At 46.0% G+C, this 26872-nt stretch overlaps 1 protein-coding gene across 4 annotated transcripts in view; it reads left to right on the top strand.

Annotated features, from left to right (window-relative positions):
* Positions 1-681: 681 nt before the first annotated feature.
* CDH11 (cadherin 11) overlaps positions 682-26872 on the top strand; it is an 84404-nt gene continuing 58213 nt past the window's right edge. For 2 of the 4 annotated variants that reach the window (XM_074551026.1, XM_074551022.1), the window contains exon 1: positions 929-1271. The gene's annotated coding sequence lies outside the window, so the exon portion shown is untranslated. Of the gene's footprint in view, positions 829-928; positions 1272-13265; positions 13804-26872 lie in introns of those variants that run through there. The other 2 variants (XM_074551023.1, XM_074551025.1) reach the window with 2 other exon arrangements.

Here is a 26872-nt window from a genome sequence, read left to right as displayed (position 1 = left end):
TGCTGTCCCAGAGCAGAACCAGTGCTGCCTTGGGGAACGAGCACAGGGATGGGCTGCCTGAGGATGGGCAGGATGTCTTCACAAAGAGGTACCAGGTTTATTCCAGCAGTGAATGCAGCTCTTATTCTGGAGGAGCCACGTGTTGCATCCTTCCCTGCCCTGCTCCATGGCTGCATGGATGGCACCAGCTGTGCCCGCAGGCTGGCACGGGTGGGGCACGCTGGATGCTGGTGGATCAGAGGGGGTTTGCAGGCTCACCTGTGCCTGTGTGGGCATGGGGGAGGGCTGTGAGCCACCTCTGGGTGGGGATGGGTGCCCGGGCTCGGGGTGCTGCTCCCTGCGAGCTCAGCCACACCTGGGAACCACTGCAGCTGAGGGAACAGGGAGTGGGAGAGGGGCAGCCATGGGGCAGGCCTGGTTGGGAAGGAAAGGGTCCCCCCTCCAGATCCAGGCCTGGCCTCAGCCTCTGGCTATGAGCTGTAAGAGACCAAGATTTTTCCACATGCAGAAATGCTTGAGGAACTTTTTTTTTTTTTGTCTTTTTTTTTTTTTTGTCTTTTTTTTTTTGTCTCTTTTTTATTCCTGGACAAATGTCTTCTCCTGACAGGAAACATGACTGGATTGAGTATAAAATGCTGGCGCTGTCGCTGCCCAGCCAAGCCCCGTGTCGGTGTCCCCAGGCACGGAGCTCCCGGGGGGTGCCCTGGGCAGGCTCGCCCTGCAGAGAGGCGACAGCGAGGGGACAGCGGGCCCGGGCAGCAGCCGCGGCATGGGCGGGGGTCCCCGGGCGCCGCAGCCCTGCCCGTGGGTGCCTGCGTGACCGAGAGGGTGCGGAGCGACCCGTGGGGAGGGGACAGCCCCGGGGGCAGGGACGGGCTGCCCTGGGCCCCTGCCCCGCTGCTCGGGCCTGCGGCCCCCGCCAGGCCCCGGGGCAGCAGCGGAGCGGGGCCTGAGGGAGGGCAGGGCCGGGGGCTGCGCTCCCCCGGGGCTGGGGGAAGGGACAGGAAAATCGAGACGAAGCAACAGCCTCCAGCTTTTCCCTTCCTCTAATCTTGCTTCACTCCCCTTGCTCCCTCTCCCTCCCTCTCCCCTTTCCCCTCCCTCCCTCTTTCTAATTCCTGCCGCTAGCTCGGAGCCTCATTCAGCAGCCGCTGCCGCTGGAGTGTAATAGGCTGAAGATGCTGCCGAGCCCGCTCCGCGGCCACTTGTGAATGGGACTTGCCGGGTGTCCCCGCTCCGCAGGCGGCCGAGGGACGCGGCCAGCCCCGCAGGTGAGCGGGGAGCGCCGGGGGCACAGCGGGAGCGGGGCAGCCCCGCCGGGGAGGGCACGGCGCCGGGGAGGGCAGGGAAGCGGCGGGGCTGAGCATGTGGGCAGCTCGGGAAGGAAAGGAAAGGAACGGAACGGAACGGGGGCTGCTCCGGGCCCCCGAAGTTGGCGGCGCTGGACAGGCTCGAGGCGAGCGGGGCCGGGCGCGGTGCGGGCGCTGCGGCGGTCGCGGGGCCCCGGGGCGCGCTCGGCTCTCCGGAGGGAGAAGGAAAACGCTCTGGCAGACGCTGGTTTTTTTATTTTTTAATTTTTTTTTTTTCCTGCCTTCAGTTCTTGCTCGGGGGCGGGGAGGGGGATGGCGAGCGTTTGGATGTTTTAAAATGTTCCTCCGGGGAAGCAGATGCCGAAAGCCCCGAACTGAATTTTTTTTTACTTGCGCCGTAGCTCCCAGGCACGAAATGGATATGCAGGAATTAGGAGTGCATAAAATGAAGGATATTCTAGCCAGAATGAAAAAGGCAAAGACTTTGATTTATACCCTTTCTCTCCTCCCCCCCAGTCCCTTTATTTATTTATTTAATTATTTTGCTGGCTTTCAAATTAATTACTATTCACAAGGTACCAAAATGGTATCTGTCTCTAACACGGGCTAGTCCAAAAAGCATTAGACTCCTGGGTGATGCATGCATAAGCACATCCCCAAGGAAGGTAAAACAGATCAGGCTGCGGGTCCCCATAAATACCATTAAGTTCAGAATAAAAGTGCTTCCTGTGCAGCCCTTCGGGAGCACATATAGCAGTCTGACATCATGATACAAGTGCCTTCACCTCCTATAGAAGTCCCCCTTTATTGTCTACTTTTTAAATATTCATTTGGTGAGGAGAGAACCAGTATATGCTGGGAGAGCTTCTTTGTACCGCTGCTACAAAGGACAGAGTGGCTGTGTAACACAGTATTTACCTACCCAGATATCTGTGACAAAGGAACCTCTTTAGCAAATGAGGTCACTAATTCAGAAATTGGCCCTTTATGAGGAGAACGCTCACTTCTTTTTCACGTTCCAATTACTAGCAAGTCTCTAAGAAAGACTTTCTTCCTGTTGATTTGTGCTGGTGATACGATAAGGTTTTCACAGACTCCGTGCCTCTCTATTAAGAAATTCAATGTTTTGAATTATTTACTAATGGAACTGTTGAATGAGAGCGGCAGTGCGGGCTCAGGGGCAGGGAAGCACGCATTCAGGCGCTGCTGCATGTCCGTCTCCTTCCCCCCCTTGCTCTGCCGTCTGCCTCGCTGCTTCCAAAGTCTGTGTGATTCTCCAGGTAAATACTTTGTTCTCCTTTTCCACGCTGGCTAAGGAATCCCAATGAATAAATTGCCTTTCAGTGCAGAAGTCCTGCAGTAATTAACGTGACGTGAGCCTCAGCCCGGTCTGTCCGCGAGGTTTGGAACACAAACCGATGCTCGTGCTCGGTCCTTGGGCTGGCTGTGTCGGCAGGGACGTGTGAGCCCATAGCAGGGGATCTGCGGATGTTTGTGATCTCCCTGCCCGGTTCCTGTGGCAGGGAGAGCAGGGGAAATGGGGAGCAGCAGGTCTGAGCTTCGTGCTCAACACACCGGGCGTTCTTGGAGCACATTTCCGAGTCTAGAAAAGTCTGTGCTCTAGAAAACACAAGTTCCTGGCTGCAGTTCAAAAGCAGTTCTCCTGCCTCTTGCAGAAGAACAAAATAAAGTTACAGGACTAAGAACAAGGTATTCAGTAAAATAATTGGAAATCCTTTAGGAAAATTTTACCTAAAGGATATCTTTCTTTGGCAGGCTCTTGTTCTTAGGCCCTGAAACAGGATTTTTTTTTTTCACCCCAGCTTTGCACATCAGAGAATGAGCATGGACAGACAATGCTATTTATAGGTTTCTCCAAATCAGTTTTAACTTTACTACGATTGTAAGTGTTGCCTGTCCAAAGAAATCAGTAGGAACTAGATTACTTCATTAGCAGAAATGCTGCTACAATAGGGCACGCCAGGGGATAAGTCATTGCAATTTATCAGCAGCAGTTTCAGAGGAAAATATGTATAGAAATGGTTGATTGAGAGATAGGGCAGCTAAATTAATTTTTCTTCTGCATAAAAATATAGGGAAACTGCGAAGATTGGAGTGATTTCTGTGATTTATCTGATAAAGTGATTTAAAGTGTATAATGTGATTTCAGCTTCAATTAATATGCTATTCTGACAACATCTGACATATTTAATTTAGTGTAAGAAACATATGTGAAGTTCAGAGCTACAGTAGACTGAGACTAGCATTCTTATTTTCTGCAACTGCTCTAGCATAACAGCATAACTTGACAAACAAATCTTTGAGTGATGAGAATTCCACAATAGAAGTTATTTGTAGCTCAGACATCATAGAAATTTCAAATAATCTCACACCTAAAATTGACATATCTTCTTTTTGGTGGACCCCCTAACTGAATTTTGAAGCCATTTTGTGAGCTGGATCTTTAGCAAAATATTTTCAGTGTGTGAGAAGCGGAGGTCTCATCTGGAATCAATTAATTTGAAACAGCTTAGCAACATACTTCCTGGACTTTGTGTGTGCGTCTGAGTTTTTCTACCAGCATTTTAAGCTAAAATCTCTGTACAGTTTCCTATGCCTTAACCATTTTATTGTTTTTAATAGCACTTCAGCTTTCATTGTTTCTTTGTTGGGGCCAATCCAAGGCTTGGGGACAGAAATTACATGGTGGCCATTGATTTAAATGGAGATTGGGTCGGGGGCTTTGTCTGGGTGAACTAAGAGGACTTTATGGTCATTTTATGCCGTCTGTATCTCTGTACCTCAGATGCGTTATCTCTTACCGGTCGGGGAGCGCTGTACCCCTCTGCTTTGATACATGCTGGACATGGAGTAAAACCCTTTTACAGTATTTGAGAAGCAAACGTAGCGGCCGCTGTGTGGGGGGTTTTGGCGCTGAGGGCTCGCGCCGTGCGGCAGGCGGGAGCGATCCCCGCGCGGGGAGGGCGCGCTGCGGCGGGCGGGCGCCAGGGGGCGCTGCTGCGCCTCCCGAGCCGCTCCGCGCCGCGATGGACCCTCCGTGTGTGCCCGGTGCTGTGCCCGCGCCGCGATGGACTCTCCGTGTGTGCCCGGTGCTGTGCCCGCACCGGGATGGAGCGTCCGTGTGTGCCCGGTGCTGTGCCCGCGCCGCGATGGACCGTCCGTGTGTGCCCGGTGCTGTGCCCGGCGCTGTGCCCGCACCGGGATGGACCCTCCGTGTGTGCCCGGTGCTGTTCCGGTTCTGTTCCCGCACCGGGATGGACCCTCTGCGCGTGCCCGGTTCTGTTCCCGGTGCTGTGCCCAGTTCTGTTCCCCAACCGGGATGGACCCTCCGTGTGCCTGGTGCTGTGCACGGTGCTGCTCCCGCACCGCGATAGACCCTCCGTGTGTGCCCGGTGCTGTTCCGGTTCTGGTTCTGTTCCCGCACCGGGATGGACCCTCCGTGTGTTCCCGGTACTGTTCCCGCACCGGGATAGACCCTCTGCGTGTGCCCGGTGCTGTTCCCGGTTCTGTTCCCGCACCGGGAGCGTCCCGTGGGATGCGGGGCCGGACCCTCCGCGTGTTCCCGGTTCTGTTCCCGGCTGTTCCCGCACCGGGAATATCCCGCGGGATCCCGCCCGCGCTCCCGGGGTTTCGCAGCTCTCCAGCCGCGGCCGCACGGCCCCGTCCCGGCTCTGGCGGAGGCGTTTTGGGATGCTGGAGGTGCGGCCCGTCTGCAGACAGGCTGACTCCACAGCTGGAGGCTGGGCGTGGAATAAGAGCGCGGGCCCCTCTCGGGAGGGTTTCTGCTCGATCTCTCGCCCCTTTTCAAAGGCAGGGTCAGTTCGTACCGTGCCAAGAGTTCAAATTTGGAAAACAATGATACAGCAAAACGAGATGTATTTCTTTCAGAGATGGTATCGGGTTTGAGAGATCTTATAAAGAAATCCTTAATAGGAGGGAAAAGAATTATATAAAAAAAAGACATATTAAGCCAAATTACACTAGTTTTATCAGTTCATATCCAGGTCAGTGGAGCTTACAGCTGAAGGACTGCAAATTGGTCCAAATCATTTCCATATATCCTGCAGCACCCTGGAATACAAAAGATGTTACTACCCACAGAATCACAGAAGGGTTTGGGTTGGAAGAGACATTAAAGCTTATTTCCTTCTACTCCCTGCCATAGGCAGGGACACCTTCCACTGTCCCAGGCTGCTCCAAACTCCATCCATGCTGGATGCTAACCAGCAGGGACATATATGATCATACAGATTTGGAATGGTTGCAGGAATGGAAAGAGGCTTATTCTGGCTGCCGCCTTCTGATGTTCTTCTAAACATCCCCTTTGGGGTGTTCCTACAAACTGGATCTTTGATTTGACTCAGACCAACCACATTGCTTTGTGGAAGAAGGATATACCACAAATAACAGTACAGAACTCTACAAAATTCCAGAACATCCACTAGGTGCAGCCAGAGAAGTTCATTAATGCACCTAATCCAGGTCCTTCCCTACACCAAAGCCAGGCAGTGCCATGACAGCTGTACAGCTTTGTGTCAGCGGCCTAAGAGAGACTGTTAATTAAGAATTATCTTGGAGAAACAACCCTTGGTGAGAGCATCAGTGGCTCCTGCACAGGAGTCCTGTCAGTGCCCATCCTCTGTGCTGCAGGGCCAGGAACAGCCCTTCAGCTGCTCCCTGCGCTCAGGCTGGCACGGAACTTAAGCTGCCAGCGCTGCTCAAGGCCCCAGGAACATCCCGCATGGCAGGAGCAGGGACAGGGACAGGAGCGGGTACAGCAGCAGGGACAGGGACAGCAACAGGGACAGCAGCGGGGACAGGAGCGGGGACAGGGAAAGCAATGGGGACAGGGACAGCAGCAGCAGGGACAGGGACAGCAGCAGTGTCTCCCTGGCCAGCAGGAATTCAGCTGGGCATGTGGAGCTCAGCCGTGTCGCTGAGCAGTGCCCAGGCATGGTGGAATTCGGGGCAAGGTGACATTCAGGGCAAGGTGACATTCAGGGCAAGGTGACATTTGGGGCACGGTGACAATTGGGGCACGGTGGCATTTGGGGCACAGTGACACTCGGGGCACGGTGGCACTCAGGGCACGGTGACAATTGGGGCACGGTGGCAATTGGGGCACGGTGACATTCGGGCTCCAGAGGCACCGGGGCTCTGTGCCTCCCGGCTCGGTGCCTCCCAGGCATCCCCGTCCCACCCAGCTCTCCTGGCTCCACCAGCCATAATTTGGCTCCTTGGTTTTGAAGTGCTGGCTTAAGTGAATTCTAAGGAGGTTTTGTGCGTGTGGTTGGTTGCTTTTTTCCCTCCAAGTTTTGGCAATGAGTGAGAGCCCTCTCCCTTCTGAATCAGCAAGAGTTCATCAGAATTCTTAATTAGAATGCAATGGCAGGCAGAGCTGGAGTAGTAGAAATCAATGTAAATGGATTAAAAGAAAAGGACCAAGTAACCAAATGTAAAAAAGGAGCCACAGTTTTCCAGAGTGATTGGTGAACAGTGCAGCAAGAGGTTTCCAAATACAATTCATTATTATAATGATGTTTAATTGTTCATCAACAGGTAGACTGTAGCCACATTATAGATACACTAACAGAAACTGTGGATCATGGAGCATGATAATGCAGACAAAATGGACAGGACTTTGATATGTGAATGTCAGCTGTAGGAAATGCCTGTCTCAGACAGTAATTGCAATTAGGGTTTGATTCAATGGTGTTGGTGCAGCCTGGCACTGTTGCCGTGAGCCCTGGGTGATGCTGTGAGGACACCAGCCCATGCTGGGAAACACCGAAGAGATGAGCAGGAGGAATTTTATTCCAAACCCCTTGAAAGCAGAGTTTTTGTGTTTGTGAGCTGCACAGCACTGAGTGTTTAACTCCCCTGCCTTTGTATGGTGCACTGGTGCAGGTTTTGGTGCCCTGTGAGCAAGCTCAGCTTGGCTCAGCCTGGCTGGATCAGGTTTGTCCCTGGATCCAAGGGAGCAGTAAATCAGAGCTGTGCCCTCTCACAGCCTGCTCCCTCCCACGTGAGCCCCTAACCACAGCCTGTGCTAGCCTGGAAGCCAAACCCCATTGCAGGGCTCCTTCTTCTGCCCCACATTTTAGTGCTCCTCCTTTTACAAGGGATATTCCAAGGGAGAGAGTCACGCTTAAGGTTAAACTGCTGCCATATAAACTCTGGTTCAACATAATTTTGATCCCAGTGAGGTTGCTGATATATACTTTTAAATAAAATCAAACTTCAGAAACACATTAATTGGTCTCAGTGGTTAAGTTAAATAGTTAAATACATACATACATACATACATATCATTCTGCCAAGGCTAAGTCATTAGTTCGGTGGAAAGCAGAAATGATGGCTCTATTGGAATCAGGAGACTAAACCCTATTTCCATTAATGCTAACTGTTTTATTAATACATGCATGTGTCAGCATTAAGTAATAAATTTAAATGGTCTGGCCCTTCTTGATTTAAAGTAATTATCTCACTGATCTTGGCTGCTGGATGAATAACTCTGTTACTCCTTTCATCTTGTATCAACTAAGGTTTTTTTGGGTTTTGTTTTTGGTGGTTTGTTTGGTTTGGTAGGCAAACCAAAGAAATAGACTGTGGGCAAAGTTGGCTGGTATTTGAACCATTTATAGAGGTGACTGGAAAACTTTGCTGGAAGTAACAGGTAAAAATTGCAACCTTCGTATTGCTAAAGGAAAATGCCATTCAAAAAGTTTATCCCTAATTTTTTGACACAGTTTAATTTGATAAAGAGAGTCCTGAGGCAAATACAGGACTTTGAATGGCATTTAGAAATTAAGAAATGTCTCATTAGAATAGAAAACTGTTGAAGTGTTGGATTCAATCTCACCCTCCTCAGAGCAGTGCTCCCTTCAGAGACCTGACCACACACTGGTGCAGTTAAGGATTCCCCAGCATCATTCAGCTCATGGTAGATCATTCAAGACAAGGTTTTAGTGCATTTCTTGCTTTGAGGGCACTTCCTGTTCAGGCAGGAATGGCTGTGAGCTGTCTTCCAGGAAGGAGCAATATTGGAGCAGCCGAATGCTGCCAGGTTGATTCAGCACGTCCACAGCACTGATCCAACCCTCCCATTCCATATTGCATGAGCCACAGGGATCAGCAGCTTGGTGGAACTGAGAATCACTCCAACATTTACCCAGTGCACACAGAGAACAGACTTTTTTAATGATAATGGCTCCTTCATATTCCCTTTCAGGATATTTTTCTTGCAATTGAAATTCCAGAGATCTTCAATATTTCATATTAGTGAAAAGTCACTGTTCATTCACAGTTTCAAACCCAATTTCTCCAGACGGATGAAGTTCCAAAATTTTGAAAAGCAGCTGAATAATTTTACTTGGGGCTCTGATTCAAATAGAAAATTTTGTCCAGTGCTGATTGTTGCCTTTTTATTTGTTACTGTTCCAATTATAGCTGGTATAGCTGAGAGAATATGGCTGATTAGTATGCATTTCAATTCTTTTTAGCACGGTGGCAATTTCCATAGCATTTCTCTTTCTAAAGCAAGAAGAAAACAGAGCAGGCAGTGGCATTTGCATGCAAACAATTTGTCATTTACATACAAAAGGGCTGATTAGGTAGCAATACAAGTGGCTGTAGGTCAGACAGCCTGTAGGTCATAATTGCTTTTTCTGTCCTTAAAATTATGAATTTTGTAATATTTATATGAAAAAATTATACTCATAAATTCATTATGTTCACGTTTCAAGTACTGAGTTACAAATCCTCTTGGAGATCTCTGTTTTCTGTGGTGCTTTGGCTACTGCCCTGTGTGTGACACTGGTTTCAGCTGCTCCTTGCTCAGCGCTCCCCAGCCCGGTGCTGCAGGTCCCAGTCCACTGCTGGGACAAGGAAAGCTGATTTGGAGCATTCCCAGCTGATTGGGGCACCTGCCTGCCCTGGCCCACAGGGAACCACACTCAGCAGCTGGGCTGGTGTCTCTGTGCCCTCAGAGTCCTGCCTGTGCTCCCAGCCTTCGCTTGGGCTCTCTCTGGTTCCTGCACCTTCAGCTGGAGGTCACTCAGCTTGCTGAGGTGTGTGTGAGATTCCTTGCCCCTCAGTTTGTCAGGTTCTGCTCTCCCTGTGCAGCTCCATATCTAATATTCAGTGAACGTTTCACCCCCAGACTTTCCCACTTTGCAATGCAAACTTTGCCCTGCTGTAACCTCACCTTTAGCAGGTACAGCAGCCTCTTCTGACCTTTCTTTTTTAATTTTCATATTTCTCCTTGACTCAGCCAGCTCCATTTGTGTTTAAAAGTGGAGACATTCTTCTCAGTTTCCTTGGGCCAGGCTCATCCAACATTTGCCCTCTCCTCTGACTCTTCCTACTCCCTGAACTGAGCAAGGTTTCCACGTCCAGCCTGCAGGGCAATCACACTCCTCACTACAAGCTTGGAGAGATGTCCAGTGATCTTCTGCTGACATTGTTTCACTTTCTGGATCCAACAGCAAAAGCTCATTTGTCTGTGTATTGTGTCAGTAGATATCAAAGTGCTGGGAGCAGCTAAAATTAAGTTTTGGTGCATTCAATGATTTCAATAATTATTTACTTCATGACAAAGAAAACCCCAGATTGAAATGAGGCAAGAGTGTGATCTGAGAAATACCTGAGCACTCTCCTGAGAGAGGAGTGGGAACCAGCCCTGCTGCCTCACCCAGAAGTGCAATATGCAGCTGTCACATGGAACTAGGACATGATGAACTCCTTGGAAAAGGTGGCACAAGGATTCACTCCAGGTTGCAGTGATGTGCTGTCATTGTGGAGCATCACAAATTACCAAGTGGCTGCTGGCTTGGGCTTTAAAGGAGCAGTCAAAACACATGAGAAAATTGAAAGTCAAAAGTAAAATTGCTGATTTTTTCCTCATGACATGGACTTGACATTGAGTTCCACCTTATTGTGCCCTTCAGTGTGGATTTGTACTTTTGGAAGACACTGGGAATATCCACCGTGGTTAATACATGCTCAGAACTTTGTTATTGTGGTTAGCAGCCTTTTTGCAATATTTTTATGAGCGGGTGAGTTTAAGCTGTTTATCTGATGTCTGCACCTCCTGGCTAAGTTCAGACTGGTGAGCCTGGAGTGCTGCTGGAGCCCATGGGTTATCCAATGACACTGGGGTTACTGAGCAGCACCTTTGATGTGGCATTTCAGGGAGTTTTGGTGGTTACACTGAGTTTGTGTTTGAGTTGAGATGGAGCTGGGCATCCCGGGGCTCAGCCAGGTTTTGGAATGTGTTAGGAATGCACTCAATGCTCCATCAAATGGATGAAATTGCACTAATACATGTTTAATTATCCAATCAAGTTGAAATTAGTTGGGCTGAAACAATTCTGCCGAGGAAGTGCCAGCTCTCAGATCTACCAAGATTTACCAAAATCTGCAGTTGCTCGTGGTCCTTGGCTTTTTCGGGATGAGCTGCAAGTCAGGGAAGGTGCATTTCTGCCTTCCAGGCATCCTGAGGGCTCCTACCAGACTGTGCAGTGTCCCCCATCACTGAGGGACTGGGTGCAATTGTGTATTTTGATCACAGAGCTGTGAAATCCTGCTTGTAACTATCCCCACAAACAGTCTGGGGAACAGCTCAGCCTTTAAGGTGCTTCCCTTCAGAAATGAGTAACCAGCAAGTCATTTCTTGGAAGTGGTACATTATAGGAGAGCTACCAAAACTCAGGACTTTTAATTTCTATTTACTTTTTTCTGCCCAAAATTTACAGAAGGTCATTGATACTTTATAAAGAAAATAATGTAAATTAAATTAATCATGTCTACAAAAGACTTTGCCATTGGTATTTAGTCATTTTGCCTACTGGAGGAGAGAAGGAGAGTGTTTTTGCCTAGAGGCATCTACCATCTGGAAATCACATCAATTTTTACTAGAAATGAAATAATTCAAAATAAACCTGAGTAAAGCCTGTGTTTTAACTGTTTCCATGTTCTTTAAAACATACTATATTTAACCCATAATTGCCTTGGGCATTTTATTACTCTGAGCTAATAAATGCTAATTGCTTGCTGAATTGGAGATCAGCAGCTCCTCCTTTAACGCTTTTCACTGGTGTTACCAGGAGCGTTGGCTCCAAGAGGAAGGTTTCCCATTTCTCGTGTTAGTTCTATGTGCAGCTCCTTTGGCTTTATGGAAAATGCATAAAATTGTGTGTACATTGACTCCTTTTCTCATTTTTACTAATTCATTATACACATTTCCCCTCCAGGCTTTACAGAAGGCCCCAAGTTTTATCTTCCAACAAATCAGAAACATCCCAACTTTTTAAGAACTTATCAAGCATTCTAAAGTAAATACATGAATTTCCATCTACATCCTCATGCCCCAGAATAATTTGCCTGTTATCTAGGGAAAGGCAGGCATGCTCGTTATGCGTTTTGCAGGCTGTATCCTGTGAATTGAGATGTCACTCTGCATGACAGGGATCCTTTCCCCAGCTGTGCTGTGAAGGACAGATGCCTTTCTGCCATGAAAGACCAGAAAAGTCCTGTTGCAGAACTGTTTTTGTCACATCTCAGTAGTCTGGTGAGGTCATTTCCATCATCCATGCAACTGCTGCTAAAATTAGGGATGTATCCATGGCTGTTTTGTTGGAGCTGTGTAGGAAACCGAGTGAGAGATTTCTATATATTAATTATGCCTTCTAATTATGTCCTTTTAGTAACCTCCTCATGTCCCGAAAGAATCTTAGAATGAATGAAGGGGAGCCTAACTCCTCATTTATGTGAGGAATTCTCTCAGTAATCATATTCAGAATGGCAATCAGCTGAGAGCACAGTGTCTGCATTGACTAGATTCTGCTTTTCTGCAGGCAGTACCACCAGGGCTTTGACTTGGTCATGGCACAGATTAATTCATCCAGGTGCCTGTATTTGAGGAGAGGGAAGGCTTAGATCTGCTTGATTTTCCTGTTTGAGGAGTGTTCTTTCACCTGACGAGAGGAGTCTGTGCCCACTCCCATTTCTTTTGGGGGGGATTGTTGGGAAGCATGGACGTGATGAGATCTCTTGTACAGCCAAGGCAAACCCCTTTGCTTCTCAGCAGCATTTTTATGTCTCAGTGCCATTCCATCCAAAGAGCAGCTCCCAAAAATGCTTTTAACACAGGTTGACTCACTGGGAAATAATTTCAGCTTGTTTAGAAGATGAGCATCCCATCCAGTCTGGCACAGGGATCCTCCTGGACCTGCCATGCCTCCTGTGCTCCTTCTGGAGCAGCATTCCCAAACGATGCTGTGGGGCTCGCTTGGCAATGCCAGAGCACTGCTGCAGTCTGGCGCCAAAGGGGTTAAACCCCGTGCGGGCCGGTTATCCGTGCGGAGCTGCAAACAGCCTCCATCCACATCAAACACGGACTGCAGCGACTCCTTGATCAAAGCCCAGGTAATTGAATTATTTGCCTTCATGAATCAAGGGGTCCTTGAACAAGCTCGGGATGCTGGATATTAGAATATGGGAAATTTATTGTTGCACTCCTTCTAATGTTCCGACATCAAAGAGAGCCTGTTCCTATAAACAAAGCAGTGGGAAGTCAAAGAATTCAAGTAAAAGCTAATGTGGAGAGACTCAGTTTTCTAATGTCTTTGTGAGCTGGAAATTAAGATGATTCCTGTGGGGTGAGATATTTACCGCTGTGATTCTTTGTGTCTGTTTTATGTAAGGAAGCATCTGTCCCGCGCAGAAATGCTCAGTCCCACCCTGCCCAGCCCCTTGGCTGCAGTTGTTGTCCCCGTTCCTCAGTTTTGGGCGATGTTTCGCAGTTTGGGTTGGAGTCTCTGTGTGCCGAGCTCTGAGTGGCTCTCTGACCGCGTCACGCTTTGAGATTCTAATTAGCACATCGCAATTAGCGCGGGCAGCCGCGTGCGGGGGGGCGGCTCCCGCGGCACGCCGGCCAAGAGCGGGATAAATGCCGGGATAAACTCCGCGAGGGAGCGGAGCTGGCTCGGGGCTCCTGGAGCCGCTCCCGCTTGATGAGGCTGGGATGGACCGGCATTCCTGAACCTCAGAACGATCCCAGTCCATGAGACACAAGTGGACCAGCATTCCTTGAACCCCAGAACGCTCCCTATTGATGAGGCAGAAATGGACCGGCATTTCTGAACCCCAGAACGCTCCCAATTGAAGGGGCCGGGATGGACCGGCATTTCTGAGCCCCAGAACGCTCCCCATTGATGAGGCGGAAATGGACCGGCATTTCTGAGCCCCAGCCGAGCAGAGGAGCGTGTGCTGCCCCCAGAATGGATCCTCCGCCCGCACAACTAAATGTCGCTTTATTTCTGGGAGAGATGAACTCCTTTGTATCTTTCCCTTCTCTTTTCATTTTAACATTCTCTTTTCTCGATCTGCCGCGTTTTCTTTCGCAGCTGGGGCCTGACCCCTGTTGTTTCCTTGTTCATGGAGCAAACATAAAATGCTAGAATTTCCTCTGGTAAGTGCCAGCCTCGGTGTGTGTGTTGTGTGTTTGTGTGCTACGTCATTTCTGCATCAAGGCTCTCTCCTTGCCTGTGCTGCCCTGATTTTGGATGCGCTTTTGGATGCGTTTGATTCACAACCCGCTCCAGTCCTGTGTGTGAAGCTGCTGCTGAAGGCAGCGAGATGTCTCTGTGCCTCCTCATGGCTCAGCAGGAGCCAAAATAAATTAGTGGGAGACAAATCAGCAGAGAGAGGAAACAAATGCAGTCACTATGTGCAGTTACAAATGTTTCTGAGAATGGTATAAAAGTTCTCTAAATAGAAAATAAAACAGTGGCTCATTCCACCTGCTCATATTTACCTGTGCAATAAGAGCCACAAATTTCTAATGATGCAGATCCTTTTGCAAATGAATTTTTTTTCTTTAAAAATGTGATGGAAATATTTTAGAGGAAGGGCTGCAAAATGCAAAGCATGATAAATAAACAGTTTAATTATTTTATTCAACACAGTGAATAAGATAGCAATGCAGTATTCTGCAGCTCGCAGGTGAGGAGCTCTACAGGGAATTTTGTGTAAAATGGTGAGAGGATGCTTGGAGAGATGTTCCTAGCTTGGTATAAAGGTGCAACCTTCACCTATTGATTTACTGTAGAACAGCTCTATCAGCTCTGTGCATATCAGTTCCCTGCAGATCACAGAATTTAATCAACTGAGCTTCATTCTAGTGACATTCCAAATTCCTACAGCAAAACACGGGCAACTGTTACTGGAAGAATGTTTCGTTTGAAACTTTTAAAACCGTTGGGTCCCATTTTTCTGTTTCTTTAATTTGGACAAGGAACTTTTAAGCCTGAAAGACTTAATTTCCATGAGCTAACATGGTCAGTTTGTTACCAGGTGAAAATCCTATTCCTTATTTTCTGAGAAGTCAGCCGTAGAAAGGCGATTGTTTTGCTCAAGGGGAAGTTGTTTGGTCAGGATTTCCAGTAGCATCCAAGACAGCCAGGCAGGATTGCCAAAAAGTTTTCCAGGCCAGGTTGGATGGGGTTCGGAGCAACCTGATCTTGTGGAAGGTGTCCCTGCTTGTGGCAGGGGGGATTTTTAGGATCCTTTCACCCCAAACCATTCCATGATCCTGTGTGAGAACACTCACCCTCCTGGGTGAGCCACAGAGCTCCTGTGAGCTCCTGGTGCCAGCAGGGGTTTCTGGCAGCCCCAGTTGTGCCCCAGGGCTCGTGGGCAGTGGGTGATACAGCTCATGGTCATGCCACTACCAGAGGAGGAGGAATTGATTAGCAATAACACACTTCATTAACACTGCACTTTCTCAATCATTGTAATTGTGGCTCTTCCCCTAAAACATCAAGTGGATCAGGTTTTGTTTCAACCAAATCAATCTAATGTGTTAGAATTTACATAATTTCCTCTCATTTCGTTTATGGAGCAGCAGGAATTTTAATTTGCATTGTCTGTATAGTCTATAATCAAAGTGTTAAGAGCACAAGGTTTATTCATTATGTATGGCATGTGGTGACAAATTTGCATAATGGGCCACATCTTGCTGAAATGTTCCTTCTTTCCCCACACCCACCTTGGCAATTTTGCCTATAAATGATTTTCTATAAACCTGGTAATTCAATTACACAAGACTTTAAGTCCCTTGGAATATTTAGTGGGGATAAGTATCCCTATAAAAATTAAAAAGTGGATAAAATATCATACTGAAAGATGAGAAGGGCTGAGTGAAGTCCTTGAAAACTGGGCCCTGTTTCCTGATTTAGGGAGAAAGCTGATATAAGCCCATTGTTGCTGTAGAGTGAAGGTGAATATTCAGAGGATGAACAGAAAGGTGCCTTTATGTTTGTTTCATGGCAACTCCTACACAGACTCCTTCCTATGAAAATTTCAGGTCTAAGTTAGGGACTAAAAAGCTATTAAGGTGCTGCAAATGAAAACCTCCATCATAGACTGTTGTCTGCCAAGGCCAACATTTGCTTTATGAAAACAAAGTGCTTAGCACAATTTAATTTTTTTAATAGAAGATTATTATATTTTAGTACATAGAGAAAAAAAAATGTAGGAGCTAAAAATATTATCTAAATGAGGAATGTAATGCATCCTTTGGTTTGGATACCCAGGCCCTTCATGGAGCATCTCAGAGCATAAGAGTTCTCATTTAGATCTTCACTTGGTGAATTTTGGATGTGCAACAGTTTCATTCTCCTTTCTGTTGCCTGAGGATAGTCAGACTAAAATGTAGGAATATACATTTATTTCTATTTTATCCAGCTATCTTACAATCCAACAGTATAAACAATATCTTCTATGTGCTAACATGAACAGAAATTCAGGTAGTACAAGATTTATCTACCTTTGATCAAAGCAAAGCTCCTGACAGAAATGCAGAACATCTTTAGATGCTGACAGCGATGCTCTTTGTAAGAGTACATGGACAGCTGTTTCAGTTCTTTTAGGAAACATTCATACAGATAATTTTGTTAAACACATCCTTAAATCCCTCATCTGAGGTGAAGAGTTTAAAACTCCCAAAGTGCATTGTATTATTTTAGCTAAGAAAAGGGGCTGTGGGTGTCGTACATGCATGGTGACTTGTGTTTGCAAGTTATGTAAGGAGAGGAGCAGACACAAATCTGACATTTGAATCATGAATCTTTCAATCTCTGCTTGAAACTGGAGTGAAACTTTGACAAGGCTGTTGGCACCCAAAGTCTGCCAAAAGGCTTTTAAAGAGAGTTCTGTCACTGTGGATGCAACAACTGCAGACAGGAAAAGGAGAGGGAGCACTCTGAGTTCACACTACCAAAGTTCCAAGAATAATGCCTGGAGAGAGGGCTGCTCAGTTGGTTAAGAGAGGTGCAAAGGACAAATGTAAAGCAGCTTTGCCTTTGAGAGAAAGAATATCCCAGGAAAGGGGAGGCTCATTTTGCACTGGGTTCACCACTGAGAGGTCCTATTGAGGTGATGAAGCTGTAACACTCTCAAGCCCTAACAGTGGTCACTTTTCTCTCCAGCTTTTCACAGAAGTTGCTGTATGTGCTGTACAGTCTTTGAAAATGCCATCTCTTCTCTCCAGCTCCTCTGGCAAGACCTCTCTTTCCTACTTTCCATCTTTTTACTTGCTTGCTTATTTTCCTACCATTTCTCTGTGTCCATTAAATGCTGTTGAAAAATCTGAAAGGATCTCCCAAGGTTTACAGAGATAGACAAAGGGCAAGACAGTCTTGGGTGTCTCTTTGCCCAGCCTGTTCTCAGAGATAAGCCATGGGTGCTCAGGATTCACTTCCTTAGAGTGCTCCTCGGTGAGCCTCAGAGGTGGGGCTGAGGGAATGTGTATGGTTATTTTAATTGTGGCCCCCACCCCCCTCATACCCATTGTGGGCAGCTGCAGGCACCCCAGGCTGATCCTGGGAGCCTTGCAGAATATTCTTGTCAAATTGAAATCTCTCTTGGGCCACACCAGGCTCTGGAATCTGCTCGAGCATCAGCACATCTTGCTGGTGATTAAGCAGCAGCTGAAAAAACACCCAAAAATGAGAATGTCCCCAGAGCTCCTGCTGGCCACCAGCAGGGAGCCACCCTGTCCAGCTGAGAATTGCTGCTCCCAAAAGGCCAAGGAAAACCAGGGAAAAGCTGAAATATGGGAAGGGGCATTTATTAGGGGCAACCCCAGCTCACCCCATCCAAGGACATGCCCTCTCTGCATGGCTGCGTGGAGCTGCAGCTGGAGGCTGGGGGAACCAGGAGCAGCTCTGTATTTGTATTAAGAGAGGGAATTAAACCTGGGGGAACCAGGACCAGCCCTGTGTTTGTATTAACACAGTGAATTAAACCAGCCAGGTCAGCTTGGGTAATCTCAGTGTGCAGCAGCACCTCTGAACTGGCTCTGTCCTTTCCAGGGGAATCAGAGCTGCTGAAATCTGAACAGTGCACTCAGCCTGCTATTGCCATGGGAATGAAATGCAATAGTCAGGACAATATATCTTAACCCAGCTCAGCAGCTCCTGGCTGCTGCAGGTGCTATCGCTCCCATCCTGCTCCCTGCAATTTCAGATACAGTTTTTCTTGTCCGTGGCTTCAGCAGCTGTCATGTAGATCAGGCTCCAGCCCAAATCTCTGTCTGTGGCACTCTTAGTGAATAAGAAAAATGTGTTTTACAACTCAGTGTGAGAGATGAAAGCCAAATCAGATAAAGTTAAAATGTTTTACAAGTTTAGCAAGTTGTCTCTTGAAATGGCTGCAGAACTTGGGCAGCCACTAAAACAAAATGTACATGAATCAGTTGAAATAGCAGCTGTTTGTTGTGAATGCTGTTATGTACAATTAAAGAGGAGCACTTTTATTTTTGTAAAAGGCTATAGATAATCTATTCAGAGAAGTGCCTAGATTGGGGTAATTAAAACACCAACTGCGGGGCATAGTTTGGCACCCAGGCAGGAGAACAAGGGGATGCCTCACCTTTGACTCAGATGTTGTGGTTTGGACAAGACCTAGGCAGGCTTGGGTCACTCAATGGGGTTGTTTTTCAATTTGTACTCTTCTTCTTTTGGAACATGGAATGGGATTTTTTTTTAATAGTATCATCCAGGGCTTTTACATTGTAAATATATTCCTCTTCCAGAATCTGTGATTGATTTCTCAAGCTCTATTCATATGGCACTTCAGGTTTTTCATCTTCTAGTGCACATCTGGAGCTTCCTAAACTCAAACCTGTCTGCTGCTTACCTGTGATGGTGTTTCAGGAGCTGCACCTTTTCCATGCCCTTCTTTGTCTGCCTGAGTCGAAGTCTAGAAATTCCTGGAGTTCCTTTTTTATTCAGTAGTGCAGAGAGGCAATTTCTTTGATAATTTACATGATAATATAGAAGTGAAAGTAGAACCCCCTTGCCTTAAGTGCCATTATTTATAGGGTACTTGGAAACTCTTAAAAATATTGGCGTTGATAGCTTTCAAAGGAAATAGATCTGGTGCAAATAGACAAAATATTCCGCTAATGGTTCTTTCTCTCCTTGATCCTGTTTCAATCCAGGGACTATACAGAAAAAAATAAACAATGGGCTTAGACCTATTAAAACCTATTTAATAGGTTTTTGGAAACTTAGTTTTAAATCAGAGAAAGATCAGCAATATGCCACTGCCAGCTCGAGAGGAAAAATGAGATGTCTTGTATCTGAAATAAGTGCTACAAGTCTTTGTGAGGCAATGGCTGTATTTTTTCCCCTGCCTGATTAGATTTTATAAATATCCTGCCTTGTTCAGGTGTGTTCTCATCTGCCCATCAGCAGCGCAGGGCTGTGCTCCCCTCGCAGCTGACGAGCAGCCAGCAGCTGTTAATGACAGCTCTGGGATTTTTGGCACCTTTTTCACACCGCTCTGACTCCGAGCTCACAGGGTAATTATCTCTGGCTCAGTTCTGTGGCACTGAGCACAGCGTGTGCATCACTGCTCCTTCCACAAATTTCCCAAGAATTTCTTGTGATTTGAGGGGAAAAGGACCCTTCACTTCAGATATGATTCATGCAGGGGTATTACCAATACCAGTTCCTTGTTTCTCTTTCCTGAAATACTTTCAGTGAATTTTGGGCAGGTTGCAGCATTGGGATAGGGGATGATAAGCAACTTCGTATATTCTTGGATATCAAAGGAATCCCAGCACATATTTGTGTGGAAGGCATCAGAACTTTTGAGGATGGTTAGTAGGGTTAAATGCAGGTAAATACAGAGATCAAGGAGGTGTTGCACCTAAAACCTTTGTTTCATGTAAAGTTTGACCCTGCAGGAAGCTCTTTATGGGCTCCATCATAAGAGCTGAAATGTAAAATAGACTGAGCAGTGCCAGAGGCAAGAGGAACATGGATCCTCTTTGCTCCATATGCCCTTTCTCAGATGAAAGACTCATAAGATTCATCTTATTCATACATTTTCACCCCAATGTTGCTTCATCTTTCGCCTTTTCAGTGCCTGGATCTTTTATCCTCTGTCTCTATTGCCCATTTTTCAATATTCCTGCACCATGGATTCCCTTTTCACATTCTTGATTTCCTTCAGCTCCGTGAGGTTCTTCCGGCCTCAGGTCTGCGGGTTCACAGTGCCACATACAGTGGATTCCCAACCTCAGTTGAGGGTTTCCAGGATACTTAATACAGGGATCCTCCTTTTGTGTTTAGGTTTCCTTCCTTCCTTCCTTCCTTCCTTCCTTCCTTCCTTCCTTCCTTCCTTCCTTCCTTCCGCCACTTCCTTCCGCCACTTCCTTCCGCCACTTCCTTCCGCCACTTCCTTCCTTCCGCCACTTCCTTCCTTCCTTCCTTCCTTCCTTCCTTCCTTCCTTCCTTCCTTCCTTCCTTCCTTCCTTCCTTCCTTCCTTCCTTCCTTCCTTCCTTCCTTCCTTCCTTCCTTCCTTCCTTCCTCCCTCCCTCCCTCCCTCCCTCCCTCCCTCCCTCCCTCCCTCCCTCCCTCCCTCCCTCCCCCCTTCTTCTTTCTTTCCTTTTCCTTCCTTCTTTCCTTTTCTTTCTCACGTTCTCTCCCTCCCTCCTGTAATTGTAATTATTTCAAGCATGATTACATACTTATACATTCTGAGAGTAGTAAATGTTGTGCAAAACACTGAACCAGCCAGTTTAAATGCTCAGAACCAAACAGTGTCAGCGGCTTTTGAAGAGGCCGGGGATTGCCCAGGGCAGAGTGGAGTGTTGGATTTCTGCTGCCACAGCCCTCAGGTGGCTCCAGCCCAATGCTCCTCAGAGGAGTTTCTCCTGAGGAATGACCAAAATGAAGCTGTCACAGCCCCCCAGCTCAGCTGCACAAGATTTCACTGCCTGAACCTGCACTGACCCCTCCGAACCAGGTTGTGCTGAGCCCCACCCCAAACAACGTCCTGAATCAGTTGCTCCTTGTAACTGACTGTCGCTTGGAGGAAACACCACTGGAATGGGGGCCTTTGATTGAAGGAACACCAAAACTTGTCTTAAAAGATTCTGATAAATGAAAATAAAGAGTGGAATTCATTTTTTATAATCATATTGTTCAGATTTATTTGCCATCTTTTGGATCAGAGAAGCCAAATTCTATTTGCAGTGTTTTTTCTGTATAAAATATCCGTTGTGCTCTTTCAAATTAAATATTGTGTGTTTGTTAAATTCCCACAGAACCTGGGAAAACCAAGGCATGTATATTGGATTAATGGACCTCTAGTGAAATCCATAGTTTTGTCCTTACAGTTTTAAGAATAAATTTTGTAAAAATTCCTCCAAGTGTATCAGTTCACAAGATGTTCCCTGTATTTCATTTGTTCTTTTCTGACTACTTCAATATGACTATTTCAGTTCTGATTACTTGTTTCTTCATTTTAAATAGAGGAAATTGAACAATTTTATTCCTGTAGTAAAATGTTCCTTGAGGAGGTGTGAGAGTGCCACAGAATGAGACAAAATTCAGATAAAACTCTGCAATATATCTCAGGGAACCATTAAGGTTTTCAAAAGAAATAACATTAAATTAATACAGGGTAGTAATTTCTTTCAAGTATTTTCCTCAGATAGTGTGATACAGCTACAGATACTACTATACTACGGCATAGAATTGCAATATTTATTTTTCTTTTTCTTGAACTGTTACTATTTTCTCCAGGTTCTTTAGGATAATGTTGTCAGGTATCTATTTTGCTCACAAATCCAATAGTTGCATCATTTATGCAGAAAATAAAGGACATTTACTACCTTGAAGTGATGGTTTCTCAGATGCTAAAACAGGCAAAAATCATAAAGCGACAGACTTGCTGTAATTTTAGCTACTTATTTCCTGGAAGAAAAAAACCTTGAATTTTTAATTCAGAAGAAAATTAATTCCATCCCTTAGTATTCTTAGTAAATGACTCATGTAACAGTTTTCAGGCACCAGCAAATCTGTCTTTGGGTAAGACATAAGATTGAACTTCAGAGGAACTGCTGACGCCCACATGGTGTCAGTTGGACTCAGTTGACACTACTTGCCAAATTTATTTCTTTGTCTGCCTCTTGTTTCTCTGTAGGAGAATATGTGGATATCTTGGAAGGCACACGGAGCATGGAAATATGCGTGCAGTTGGTGGGAGAGCCTTTGCTTTGTGTAAGAGCAGTAGTAGCTCTGTTCAGAGGGGTGGGAACAGAGAAAATCCACTAGCACAGACCCATGGAGCTGTGGAATAGAGGTGGACTTCACAGGTCAGAGGTCTGAGATGATTCCTGTTTTTAACATTACGATTTGTAATTAGTTTTAGGTCAGGACAGTGGCAGGAAACAGAATTTTCTTCAAATGGAGACGTTACCTCCTAAAGAAATGTACTCTCACCACACCGTCTGCTCCAAGTGTGGAGTTTTTTTGTGGTTCAAATTTTAAAAAGAAAAAAATATTCTCGTGAAGAAGATATGTTTTGGGTCCTGTTCTGCAGCAGAAAGTGTTTGCTGATAGAGTTCTGCCAGGATAGCTGTATCAACAACACTCCTTATTTTAAGCACAGCATGTGCTGGCAGAGAAATGCTTTTATCGGCTCATGGATAAAACTCATACGGCAGAAAGGACTTGAGTTTTGCCAGATGAAAAACTTCTCAGGTTTTTGTCTTACACTGTCAGGAGGGGCTGAGGCAGCTCTGATGTAGGCTGAACCCAAATTTTCAGGGAGCCAGAGAAAGTGAGACATTGCTAATTTAGACATCTCTAAGGTTTCTGCTATTTTTTAGACATTATTTCTAGAGTCACAATTTTAAAGAAACACTGTTATCACCAACACAGAGAGGTGTCAGTGCAAGGGATTTAAGGTCTTGTAAAATCTGACAGAAAAGATTGATAGACTATATGGTTAATGTCACATTTGCTAATCTAGAGACATCTGAGTAAAAAATGTGGGTTCTTTTCCTACCACTGTGGATTCCTTTAGTGACTTGTTTTATGGCCTTTATCCAGGCCATTCATCTCTTTACACCATCCCAGGTGGCTGTGCCCATCTCTTGGAATAGGTTTGCACATGGTTTTAGAAATCTAGAGGCTTTAGGGAGATAGGTCCTTCTGTCAAGGCAGAAAGAGTTTCCAATCTAAGTAATCTAAAATGGATAAAGACTTTTCTTACATAAAAGCTGTGTGCTAACCTAAAAACCTGTGGATGTTACAGTGACCAGCAGTGTCCTTCAGTTCAGAACCTTCAGGAGCTGTATCTCACTAGCTCCATCAGTATTAAATTAGCAAAATTAAGCACTTCATAGCTTGAAAATGCCGTTGATTGCTGGTGAACAATGTGCCATTCATGCACCATGCACAACAATCCTCAGGGCAAAGCACCATTTCCATTTTCCTCTATAAGCTCCTAAGTGCAGAACGTACTTACTCCAGGCCTGTGGTGTTTTTCTGAGAACAGAACTGTTTATGGAGAGGTAGGACAAAAAAAACTACAGAAAGTTCTCAAACCTCTCTCCCAGGTGTGTGTCTGGGTCTGCCCACAGCAGTTACGTGAGGATACTGCTGCACCCTGTGGCTTCTCACCCACCAAGGCATTTCCCAGCAGTGGCTCCAGAGCCTCTCTCATCTGTGCAGAAAGCTCTTCGTGATTGCTGATAGCTGAGGATGTGCCAGGCTCCTTTCAGACTCGACTGCCTGGCTTTTCTTTGGGTCAGAGCTGTGGCTGGTGCTGTGGCTTGAGACAGGCTTGAGCGGCTGAGCAGGGATGAGACACCAAGGCAGATGTTCAAGGGGAAAAAGATGCAAGGGATGGGAGATAGAAATGCAAGGAGCATTCCTTTCCATTGGAGCCTTTGTGGGGCTATTTCCCTTTCAGCATTTTTGGTTTATAAGCAATGAAACTGTGAGTTTATACTGGGGGATGGAGTACAAATACAGGGTGAGGATCAGCTGACACTAGATCATTTCTTTGCTGGTAGGTTGAGAAAAGTGCTAGAGAAACATATAAATTATATCCTCATATATTGTATATATTACTGTATAGTATATATAGTAGTATGTACTCTTTCGGCAATATTGTCTTTACCACGATTTCTGTTCTGTTTGTTTGTTCTTCTCTCTCCAAAAGTTACATTTAATGAAAATATGCTGCAGGTTTGGTTTTTATTTTCTGTATATAGGAGAGAGTTCTGACTCAATGTTTTATATTCCATTTTCTTTCCTGCTCTGTATTTCATAGACTGCTTTGGATTTTATTAGATGTCACCTTCTCTACACACAAAAGGCTTGTGAATTAAGCAAAACCTGGTTTTGGGATTTAGGACTTAGGAAGTGAGTTAGGTCAGCACAAGAGTTACCAGTGTAGATGCACAGAAGATACTTCAGGCTGTGAAAAATAAAAGAACAAGAAAATTTTAAGGCATTTAAAACTTGCTGAGTTAGGGATGAAAGGCCTTGGCACAGCAGCTGTACTGAGGAGATCCTGGCAATGGCATTTTGGCCATCCAGAAAAAGCTGTGCTCTTCCTAAAGACACTGAGCCCCATCCTGCCTTCCCTCATCCTGAGCCCTGCTTGAACTGGGAGCAGTTACAGGGCGTTTCACCTCCTGCTAAAAATCTGACCTGAAACTGGTATTGAAAATGTATTTAATGCAAGGCAAGAAAAAAGTTAACATCAATTTGTTGAATTGCAGTTCTTCCTTCCCAAGAACAGGAAGAATCTACTCTTTGTGCTGTTTATTTGGAGAGGTACTAAATGGTGATGAAGGAGGATGGAGTGCTTGCTAAATACTGCAGAGATGCTCCAATAGCAGCCTGAGCTTCTGCTCACATCTTACCAGGAGTGCAGAATAATACACCAGCATGGCTTCAGCTCTTAATAATTCTTCTAATGAGCTGAACTCGTGCTCAGAATTTCTCCTTTTCCCTAATTTTGTGGACCTAAAATCTGAGTATAAATCAGAAGTCGCCTGGTTGCCTCTCATGATGATTTTTGTTTCAGTGCAGCAAAGCCATTTATATTGTTGAATAATAAAAGTAATGCTAAAGCTAATATATCTTATTAGGCTTGATATCAATGGAAGTTATTGGAATATGTATCCCAATATAACCAGTTAGATGGTGCCTAGGCCAGTTCTGACCCTCGCTGCTGGGCCAAAGGCAGCACTGTGGTGTTTTACCCCAGAGATACCTTGGCTGGCGGCAGAGTGCAGCGGGGCACAAGACAGGACTCCGTTCTCCTCAGGAGAGAGAGCTTCTGGCGATAGTGGAGAGAAAGGGAGTGGATTCTGCTAGAAGGTTGCCAGATGTTTATTCCGTGGGTACAGAGATGTCTGCACCGAGCCACTGCTGCTAACAGAATGGAGGCCGCATGGTCTCATTAACATTTTAAACTCAGGGCAGGGGAAGGGGAGGGGACAGGTGAGCCACCAACCAGGTGAAGGGGCAGGGTCTCAAGGGACTAGGGACACCTATCACACGACGCCTTGCTGGTATGTTAGCCTGATTGACAGGGCACACTCAGCGAGGGGCGAGGGGGAAGGGAGAAGGTAAAACAGGATATTGCAACACACCACAACATCTCCCCCTAGTTTTGTTTAAAAAGAAGAGGACTGTGTTTATGGTGCAGAATGATTGCCAAACCATGGTTGGTAAATCGGTTTCTAAGCCCAAATACTTCCAAGGTGGCATCTTTTGAATTTTCTTTTCCTGGAGCTCGAACCCTGCAACAATCAATGCATCGATCGTTAGGTCAAGCGCATGTGTTAGTAAATCATCATTGGGGGCACACACAAGGATATCATCCATATAATGATAAAGGATGGCCTTCTCTGCGGCTGCACGAACTGGGGAAAGCAGGGAAGAGACATACCACTGGCAGATAGCTGGAGATACCTTTAGGCCCTGAGGAAGAACGGTCCAATGGTACCTTTTCATAGGAGCTTCTGAATTGATAGAAGGGACAGAGAATGCCAAACGCGGTGCATCGTCAGGGTGCAATGGGATTTGGAAAAAACAATCTTTAATATCAAGCAACACACCACAACAGGAAGTATTCTTGACCAAACCTGTATTTCAGCCCAAGTGGGGGGAGTTACAAAAGCTCACAGTGGTTTGTCATTGAGACAGCCATCATGTTTGCTAATTGGAGCTAATGATTGCTGTAAATTGGGATACAATTAGTCTGGATTTGACAGCAGAACTGTTGGGTGTTCAACTGGATGGAGCTAATGAGAAACTCTAACTGTGATTACTGTGGTTTATCCAAACAGATGCTCCTACCTTGCCATAAAATCATGGTCATGCGTTCTCCTTTCCTCAGAATTTATGTGTTAGAATTAAACAGGTGGGTGTGACAGGGAATGGCTCCCAGTGCCAGAGGGCAGGGCTGGATGGGATCTTGGGAATGAGGAATTGTTCCCTGGCAGGGTGGGCAGGCCCTGGCACAGGGTGCCCAGAGCAGCTGGGGCTGCCCCTGGATCCCTGGCAGTGCCCAAGGCCAGGCTGGACACTGGGGCTGGAGCAGCCTGGGACAGTGGGAGGTGTCCCTGCCATGGCAGGGGTGGCACTGGGTGGGATTTAAGGTCCCCTCCAACCCAGACCATTCAGTGATTCTATGACTCTAAGAAAAACAGGCTGATTTGGTGTAATTAAGAACATACAGTAATTTTTTTAGATTCTTTTAATAGCATTACTTAATTTATTACAAGAATTCATTTAGTAAAGGTCATCCTGCTTTTCCATTTGCAGTATTTTCATGCAATAATTACATGCTGACATAGTAATTGAAAATTAGTTAATCTCAGTGAAGACTCGTGTATGTGATCAACTTTTCTCACCTCACTTGACTATTTGCACAAGGTCACTGACATACACTGTTGGTGGAATTGTGTTTATTTGGGGTTTTTCTGTGAGCTACTTGGTGCATTTTGAGCTGGGTTGATGTGATGTACAAGTGATGTGTGATAACCTTCAGTTTCCTAAATAGATGTGTAGTTCTTGGAGTTTGGATCCTGACAGGAATATTAGCAATGACAACTTGAAAGGCTGCTGTGAATAGTTACACAAAATATGCTGTTTCAGCAAATGCACTTGATAATATGGATTCAGGGAAGCATTTGCAGATGTAGGACCTGAAA

Source organism: Zonotrichia albicollis, chromosome 13 (genome assembly GCF_047830755.1).
Source record: "Zonotrichia albicollis isolate bZonAlb1 chromosome 13, bZonAlb1.hap1, whole genome shotgun sequence".
NCBI lineage: Eukaryota > Metazoa > Chordata > Aves > Passeriformes > Passerellidae > Zonotrichia > Zonotrichia albicollis.
This window is presented reverse-complemented; position numbering and strand designations above follow the sequence as displayed.